The sequence below is a fragment of the Marmota flaviventris genome, chromosome X (assembly GCF_047511675.1).
Source record: "Marmota flaviventris isolate mMarFla1 chromosome X, mMarFla1.hap1, whole genome shotgun sequence".
Classification (NCBI taxonomy): Eukaryota; Metazoa; Chordata; class Mammalia; order Rodentia; family Sciuridae; genus Marmota; species Marmota flaviventris.
In genome coordinates, this window is record NC_092518.1 from 71,784,262 (window position 1) to 71,794,823 (window position 10,562).

Genomic DNA, 10,562 nt, shown 5'->3' on the forward strand with positions numbered 1-10,562 from the left:
GGCCTTGCTAGGTTACTGAGGCTGTCCTCAAACTTGCCATCTTCCAGCCTTTGTCTCCAAAGTAACTGGGAATAACGGTATGCAAAGCTGCCCTAGAGCTAGGAGTAACTTAATAGTGAAGCTATTGGGATTCCTCTTGTCCTCCCATACTTAAGTCTTAATTAGACTTCTCTAGTATGGGCACAAGCCTCTTTCCCTTATCTTTATCCCATTAACTATTCAGCTACCACAGTTAATTCGCGATCATCTGGGAATATAATTTTCTCTAGCAGAAGCATCATCAAATCCTTCACTTTATACCAATTAAGCTGTATCTAAGATAGAGTAGGATGATAAGAAGAAGGCAGACAGACTGGCATACACATCATATTTCTATTTTTCTAAAACAATGCTATTCTTTTGCTCTACACTTGCTGTGTTTCAAATGTTTTTCCCCAATTTTCATGAGTTAGAAATTTAATCCCCTAATTTATATGTTACTAGCACTTGGAGGTAGGGCCATTGGGAGGTAATTAGGGTTAGATAAGTTCATGAGGGTGGGGTGACCATGATGGGGTTAGTGGATTTATAAAAGAGACCTGAGCTTCTACTGATGCCAACCACCATGTTATGACATAAGAAGACCCTTACCAAATATGGACCCTTGATCTTGAACTTCCCAGCTGCTAAGATAAATATATCTCTTTTCTTCGTAAACAACTCAGTCTCAGATAAACTGTTGTATCAACACAGAATAAGATAACATTCATCACATAAATAGAGTTGAACACCACTGCAGGTTGGGGGTGGGCAGGCAGGATTGGCAGGCAGATGTATAAATATGTGTATATTTCCATTGAATGCTCTGGTTAAGAGAAGCAGAGATGGGAGTACATGGAGCAGGGGTGGTTGGACTCTTCAGGAAGGCTCTTGTGTGACTGCTGTTAGTTATGATTTTATACTGAGAGACCAAAAGGCTTCCCAGATTCTTTAGATACAGCCTCATGGGCTTAGCAGGTACAAACATAAGGTGATTAATGTATTTATTTTAGAATGGGGTGGGGGAGGATTGTTCCCCTGGAAACAGGGACTCCAAGTTATCTGTTCTAAACAGGAAAGGGATTTGAAAGTCACTGTAGACTGTTTCCTGAAGACACCAGCCCATTTTGCTATTTCAGCAAAAACAATTTTTGCTCTAGTGAGTTCAGGAACAGAAATAAAGAGAGAAGATGCTCTCTTCCCTCATTCCCTCACCATACCCTGCCCTCAATTCCTTCTGAGCAGTTTGCTCTCACCTGGAATATCATGTACAGGTCTAGTTACTAGATCTCAGGAATGATGGCATCAAGATGCAGAAGCTCAAAGAAAAGGCTTCAAATGATAAGTTTAAAATAAATCTTTATACAATTAGTAAACCTAAAGAACACACACACCAAAGGCTTAGAACAGCCTGACTATATAAATATTTTTTTTAAGTTTTGAATGAATTTGTTGATGACAGAAATGAAATAGAAAATTAATGTCAGTGGGACATTCCTCAGTATGGATATTGTCTTTTTGAAATAGGAGGAAGGCCCAGAAGATGAATGGTTAGGGGATATAGATTCCACCAGGTCCTTTACTGAGAACATCATCCATCTTATCTCATTTAATCCTCACCATAACTGTATGGTATATACTATTATGATCCCCATATAACTTATAAGGAAACAAAGGTTTAAGAGAAGTTACACAGTAGAAACAATTCCAATGTCCCTCATCAGATAAATGGATAAAAATGTGTTTATTTTATATACATACATAATGAATGGAATAGTATTCAGCCTTTAAAAAGAAGGAAATCATGCAATGACAACATGAAAGGACCTTAAAGACATTACACTTAATGAAATGTTAGTCACAGCAGGACAAATACTGTATGACTCTGCTTACTTGAAGTATTTAAAATAGTCAAACTAATAGAAGAAAAGAATAGAATGGTGGCTCTTAGGGCTTGGAAGGAGGGGGACATAGGGAGTTGCTAATTAACAGGTATAATATTTCAGTTTTGCAAGATAAACAAGTTCTAGAGATCTGCTGAACAAAAATGTGTCCATTGATAATACTGTACTGTATACTTAAAAATCTGTTAAATGCATAAATCTCATAAGTGTTCTTACCATACTACAATTTAATTAAAATAAAATAAAATGAAAAGTTTCAAAACATAAAATTATGCACTGATAGTGCAAATCAGGGTGGAGTATAGATTAGAAAGGAAATGAAATCATCTTTATTTGTAGATGATATATGATCAGTTAGGTAGAAAACTCTAAGCAATCTACAAACAATTTACTAGAATTAATAAGTGAACTTAGCAAAGCTGCAGGACACAAAGTCGGTGTACTTAAATTGATCATATTTTATATAGCAGCAATAAATAATGAAAAAGTAAAATTTTAAAATATAGGTCATTTATAATAGACCATTTCATAAATATGAAAGTATTTAGGAATTAATCTTGCAAAAGATGCACAAGACCAGTAGAGTGAAACTACAAAACATGGCTGAGATAAACTAAAGAAGATTTTAAAAACTAGAGATATAGACCTTGTTCTTTGATTGGAAGAATCAGTTCTATTAAAGTGTTAATTCTCTCCCAAATTGATCTATTGATATAGGTCCACCCAATAATAATGCCAACAGTCTTTCAAAATGGGAATTGACAAGTTGATTCTGCTTATAAATTTAACTAAGAAAAATGAAAGAATATATTCACACACAGACTTCTCTGTGAATATTCATAACAGCTTTATTCACAATAGACAAAAACTATTTATAATAGCCAGAAACAATGCAAAACATTCAACAACAAGTGAATGGATAAACACACTATGATAGATCCACACAATTGAATTTTACCAAGCAATAAAAGGGAACAAACTGTTGATATACACATATAACACGAACAGATATAATTATGCTGAGTGAAAGAAGGCCAACAAGAATATGCTATGTTATTCTATAGATGTAAAATTCTTTAAAATGCAAAGTAGTATAGTGATAGAAAGCAGGGTGGTAGTTGCCTGCAGTCATGCGGGCTTGATTAGAAAGGAACACAAGGAAATTTGGGGGTATGATACATATGTTTCTTGTCTTAATTATGATAATGGTTTCAGAGACATTGTCAAAGCTCATCAAATTGTATATGTACATGTGTATGTACTGTACATCTTTATTGTACATCAATTATAACTAATTACAGATGAAAATTAAGTCAACTTTGACTTAATAGCATAGTGAATATAGTTGTAAAATATGATAGATTTCCCAATCAAATAAAAGTCAGTATCCTCAGTGCTGTCAACAAGATGGCAGAATAGGTACTCTTCTACCTCAATGAAAACACCAATTCAACAGCAAAACATGAACTAATTTCCTTTGTAAAAATATTGTGATAAAATACACATAAAATATATTTTACCATTTCAACAATTTTTAAATGTATAATTCAATGACACTAAGTACATTAACGTATTATACAACCATCACTATTGACCATTTCCAGAGTATATTTCATCTTGTAAACCTGAGACTCTACACCATTATATAATAATACCTAATTTTCTCTTCCTCCTAACCCCTTGCAGCCACTACTTTACTTTATGTCTCCATGAACTTGACTATTCTAAGTAATTCATATAAATGGAATCATGAAATATTTGTCTTCTTGTAATTGGCTTATTTCACATTGTATAATGTACTCAAAGTTCATCCATATTATAACATCAGAATTTCCTTCTTTATTAAGGCTGATTAATATTCCATTGTGTATATATACCACAGTTTGTTTATCCATGCATCTGATGATGAAAATTTGGTTTGCTTCCACCTTTTGAGTATTGTGAATGATAATATTATGAATATTTGTTTGTAAATATCTCCTCAAGATTAGGCTTTCAATGTTTTTGGTACAAACACAGAAGTAGAATTGTAGGAAGATCTTAGTAATTCTATTTTTCACTTTTTGAGGAACTGCTATAATATTTTCCATAGTAGCTGCAGTATTTTATATTCCTGCCAACATTGTGCAAGGGTTCCAATTTCTCCACATCATTGCCACTATTTATTTTTATAATAACCACCTCAATGGATATTAGGTGCTATCTTATTATATTTAGTGATGGTGAACAACTTTTCATATGCTTATTGGACATTTGTATATTTTCATTGAATATATGTCTATCAAGTCCTTCAACAGTTTTTAAATTGAGGGGTATTTTTGTGGATGAGTGTAGACATACTTTAGGCATTTCTTGTGATGATTTTAGAATACATACTTCCACTCAATAGTTTGTCTTGTCACTTTTTTGATAGTTTTATTTGAAGCAAAAAAGTTTTACATACTTTAAAATATTTTATAGTTGTAGATGAACAGCATGGCTTTATTTTGTTTGTTTATTTTTATGTGGTGCTGAGAATCAAATCCAGTGCCCCACACATGCTAGGCAAGTGCTCTACCACTGAGCTACAGACCCAGCCCAAGTTTTACATTTTGATGAAGCCAAATTGATCCATTTTTTTGTTGCCCATGAATTAGGTATTTTATTCAACAAATCATTGCTAAGCTGGCCCCCGAAGAAATCAGAAATTACAGGAGAGACTATAAGTGAGTTTGAGACCAGTCACATCAAACTGGTAGAGAAATTTGAAACACCCTTTCACCGTAATCCATACCCACTGCACAATGTAATATGATCGGTAGGAAACCCCCCAGATTGCAGCTTCTACCAGGGAAGTGAAAGAGTTGGACCACATATCATCACTCTGACTTTCCCAGGGGCTGTCCAGACCCCCAGAGTACATCTGTCTTGTTTGTCTTGGAGTGCTGATGGGAATAAGCATATTCCAGCCACTTCAGGAACAGTGAGATCAGACAGAGTAGTTTAGCCTGGCAGTCACTGTAGACTCTCCCCTCAGCTTAGCTCAGAGCCAGAAGATGAAAACCTCTAGCTCCTAGCTTCTCCCTAGGGAGTGAGAGTTGGACTACATATCCAATGTCCCAAACTTTTGGGGGGATAAACAAAGGACTGGCTCCTGTCCTGTCTGTCTTGAAGGGCTGATAGAACCTGGTAAACTAACTGCTTTAAGGCTAGTGTGATCACAGATGGTAATTTATGCTGGCAGTTGCCCTAGCCCCACCAACAGCCTTGGTACAGTATATGGGCAAAAAGCCTCAGATTCTGGCTTCTCTTTGGAGAGGGAAAGAGTTGGACAATATCTAATGATCCAACTTTTCCAGAGGCTGCCCAAGGGATTGGCATCAGTCTCATTAACTCTGAGCGCTAATCAGACTTGGCATACATTTGATACCTAAAGGCTTCTAGGGGCAAAGAATGTAGGTTGGACTAGCATAAACATTTGAAAATCCACTAAAACTCTCTAGCCAAGCTCATTGATGAGGGTCTTTTCTGTACTAGGAGAGGTATCTGTTTTGTCTAATGAGCAGACACTAACAGAAAGAGTCAAGAAAAGTAAAGAAACAGTAAAATAAATCCCAAGCAAAGAGACAAAATAAATCTCCTGAAACCATCCATAATGAAATGGACATATATGATTTACCTGACAGAATCAAAATAACCATCATAAATATTCTCAATGTGGTCAGGAGAACAATGCATGTGCAAAGTGGAAATTCCAACAAAGAGACAAATATAAAAAATTACAGAAATATTAGGTCTGAAAAATATAATAACTGAACTAAAAATTCACTAGAGGTGTCCAAAAGCAGGATAGATCAAGCAGAAGAAAGAATCATCAAACTCAAAGATAAATGGAAATTATCCAGTAAGAGGAGCAAAAATAAAAAGAGAATGAAAAAGAATAAAGATGAAGAGATTTATGGAACACTATCAAAGGGAACAATATATACATCATGAGAGTTCAAGAAGGAGGAGAAAGTATTCCAGAAAACTTATTCAAAGAAATAATGGCCCCCAAATTCCCAAATCTGGGAAAAGAAATAGACAGCTAGAACTAGGAGCCTCAATGAATGCCAAATAAGATAAACTAAAACACACACACACACACACACACACACACACACACACAAAGACACATTATAACTGAACTTTCCTAAAGCAAAGACAAAGAGAGAATTTTTAAAATAGGAAAAAAACAATATATTGTATACCAGGCAACTTCAATAAGATTATCAGTGTATTTTTCAGTTGAAATCTTGCCAGCCAGAAGGTAGCAGGACATATATTCAAAGTGCCAACCAAGAATACTATACTTATTAAAACTGTCCTTCAAAAATAAAGAACAGCCAGGTGAAGTGGCACACACCTGTAATCCCAATTGATTTGGGAGGATAACAAGTTCAAAGCCAGCCAGGGCAACTTACTGAGACCTTCCTTGAAAATAAAAAATAAAAAGTTGTGGGGATTTAGTTCAGCTGTAAAGCACCTCTAGGTTCAATTCCCAGTAGATAGATAGATAGACAGACGGACAGACAGACAGAATACACTGCCAGATCAAAAAGGAAAAAAAAGAAAGAAAACTGAGACAGTTCATCATCACCAGACTTGACTTAAAATAAATGTTAAAAGGAATCTTGAGTTGAAATGAGAAGATATTAAATATAAATATAAAACATATGGAAGTATAAGTATAAATGAATCAAATAATATCAATACAAAAAATCAATGAAACACAAAGGGAAACATAGAAAGAAACAACAGGACAAAGAAATATAAGATAGAAAATAATGAACAAAAATGGCAATACTAAGTCTTTTTCTAGCAATAATTACTTTAAATGTAGATGTTTTAACCTCAAAAAGATACCGAGAGATTAGATATGGATTTAAAAACAAAACAAAATTCAACTACAGATATCCCTTGATTTCCACAGGGGATTGGTTCCTGAACCCCCATGCATACCAAAATCTGCAGATGCTCAAGTATGTTAAAAAGAACAGCACACAATTTTTACATAACTTATGCACATCCTCCCACTTAAAATGAGCTCTAGATTATGTACAATACCTAACATGATGTAAATACCATGCAATTAGTTGTTATAATATTTAAGGAACAATGACAAGAAATAAAGCCTGTTCATGTTCAGCACAGATGATTTTTTTGACTGTTTTCAATACATGCTTGGGCAAATTTGTGAATGCAGAACCCATGGTTCTGGAGGGCTAGCTGTAAAAGCTGTGTACAGAGACTTATTTTAAGTTTAAGAACATACATAATCTGAAAATCAAAGGTATGGAAAAAGATATTCTATGCAAATGGTAAGCAGAAAACAACAGGGGTGGTTATACTTTTATCAGACAAAATATGCTTTAGATCAAAATTGTCACAAGAGATAAAGACATTATGAAAATGACATAATGAAAAAATGGTCAATTCAACAGGATAATACAACAATAATAAATATATATGCACATAACAAGAGCCCACCTAGGGTTGGGGCTGTAGCTCAATGATAGAGTGCTTGCCTTGCATGTGTGAGGCACTGGGCTCAATCCTCAGTACCACATAAAAATAGAAAAATAAAATAAAGGTATTGGGGCTGGGATTTTGGCTCAGTGGTAGAGTGCTATCCTAGCACAGGTGGGGCACCGGGTTTGATCCTCAGCACCACATAAAAATAAATAAAGGAATATAAAGGCATTGTGTCCACCTACAACTAAAAATATTTTTAAAATAAATAAAGGTATTATGTCCATATACAACTAATTTTTTTTAAAAAAAGAGCTCACATAACTATATAAGCATTGCCAGAATTAAAGGGAGAAATAGATAAAGCAATGCTATAATTGTGAGAAGCTTCTATGCCCTATTTTCAATCTTGGATGGGATATTCAGATAGAGAATCAAGAAGGAAAGAATGAACTTTCACTAGCTCTATAGACTGAATGGAAATAATAGATATACAGATTATTGCACCTACCATGGCAGAATATACATGCTTCTCAGGTGCTCATTCTCCAGGATAGATCATAGGTTTGGTTACAAAATGAGTATTAACAAAGTGAAGAAGGCTGAAATCATATCAAGTATCTTTTTTAACCCCAATGAAATGAAATTAGAAATAAGTAGCAGAAATAAAAATGGAAAATTCACACATTTCTATGTGGAAATTAAACATATTCCTGAACATCTAATGGGTCAAAGAAGAAATAAAAAAAGAAATTAGAAAATATCTTAAAACAAAATAAAAATAAAACAGAATATAACAAAACTAGAGGATGCAGCAAAAACAGTAGTAAGAAGGAAGTTTATGGGCTGGGTATATAGCTCAGTTGAGTTGATAGAGTGCTTGCCTTGCATGCACAAGGCCCTGGGTTCAATCCCCAGCACCACAAAAGAGTGAAGGAAGTTTATAGTAATAAATGCTTACATTAAAAAGACTTCAAATAAATTAACCCACTTTATATTTCAAGGACTACAACAATATGAAAACAGCTAAATCCAAAGTTACTTAGTGGGAAGGAAAGAAAAAAAATATTATAGCATAATGGAATAGAGACTAGAGAAACAATAGAAAATATTAGCAAAAATAAGAGTTTGTATTTTGAAGAGATAAAATTGATCATTCTTTAGCTAGAATAAGAAAAAAGGCAAAGGCTCAAAAAAGCCTAAAAGATTGGCACTAATTCTTCTTTAAACATTTTGTAGAATTCACTAGTAAAATTATCTTATTTTGGACTTTTCTTGTGAGGTACTTTTTGGATGGGGAGAGGGAGAGTTGATTCTATAGACTGCCTTGCTCCCCATTTTGTTCATTTTTTGCAGGGGGGGTACCAGGGATTGAACCCAGGGGTGCTTCATAACTGAGCTACATCCTCAGTCCTTTGTTATGTTTGATTTTGAGACAGGGGTCTCACTGAACTGCTTAGGGCCTCACGAACCTGGGGGAGGAAACATTTCCAAACTCACTTTATGAGGCCAGAATTATCCTGATAGCAAACAGACAATGATAATACAAACAAACAACAGCAAGAAAAAGCTACAGGCCAATTTTCCCAATTAAAAGAGATACAAAAACCCTCAACAAAACATTACCAAACTGAAATCAACAGCATATTAAAATGATGCTACACTATGACCAGTGTGATGTATCATGGGATGCAAGGATGGTTCAACATATGTCAATAAATTTGATACACACTTTAACAGAACGAAGGATTAAAAACATGACCATCTCAATAGATGCAAAATATTTGACAAAATTCAACAGTCTTTCATGAGTAATGCTCTCACTCAACAAGCTTAGAAGGAAATTAAGAAAACCATTCTATTTTTTATATCATCAAAACAAAAATAAAATATTTAGGGGTAAACATAACTAAGGAGGTGGAAAACTTGTACACTGATCACCAGAATCCATTGAAGAAATAAGAAATAAATAAATGACAAGACATCTCATGTTTTCAGATGAAGAACTTAATACTTTTTAAATGTCCATATTACCTAAAGCAATCTTGTAATCCCTGTCAAATTACTAAAACTCCAAAATAACATGTTTCATGGAAATTGAAAAAAAAAATCTGAACAATTCATAGGGATTTAAAATCACCCTGAGGAGCCAAAAATCTTGAGGAAGAAAAACAAACGTGAAAGCATCACAAACCCTGATTTCAAATTATACTACAAAGCTATAGTAATCAAACAGCATGGTAGTGGCATAAAGTCAGACATATAAATCAATGAACCAGAATAGAAAACCCAGAAATAAAACTACCCATATAAAGGCCACCAGTGATTTTTGACAGGGGTGCTAACACTACATAATAGAAAAAGGATAGTCTTTTCAACAAATGATACTTGGAAAACTGGATATCCATATGCAAAAGAATTAAATTGGATCCCTTTCTTACACCATACATAAAAATCAACTCAATATGTATTAAAAAGTTAAACATGAGACTCAAAACTGCAAAACTCCTAGAGGAAAGCTCCTTGACATTGATCTGGACAATTATTTTTGAATGTGCCATGGAAAGCACACACAACAAAAACAAATAAATAAACAAACAAACGAATAAGACTACGTCAAACTTAAAAGCTATATAATAAAAGAAACAATTAACAGTGAAAAAACTGCTTTTGGGGTAAAATGTTTGCAAACCATTTATCCCTAAGGGGATAATACCTGAAATATAAAAGGAACTTATACAATTGAATAGTAAATCAAGCAAATATTCTGATTAAAAATGGGTAAAGGCCATGAGTAGATGCATCTCCAAAGAAGACATACAGCTCTATGAAAAAATGCTCAATGTCATTAATATTAGGGGAATGCAAATCAAAACCAGAATATGGTATCACCTCACACCTGTTATGATTATTTTAAAAGTAAGTTAAATGTTGGTGAGGATTTAGAAAAATTAGAGAAATAAATTCCCACTGTTGATAAAAATAGTGTAGCAACTATGGAAAACACTATAGAAGTTCCTTACAATATTAGACTAAAATTACATATGATCCAGAAATCCCACTTCCGGATATTTATCTAATAGAACTGAAATCAGGATATTAATTTTTTTTCAGTTATAGATGGACACAATACCTTTATATTTTTATTTT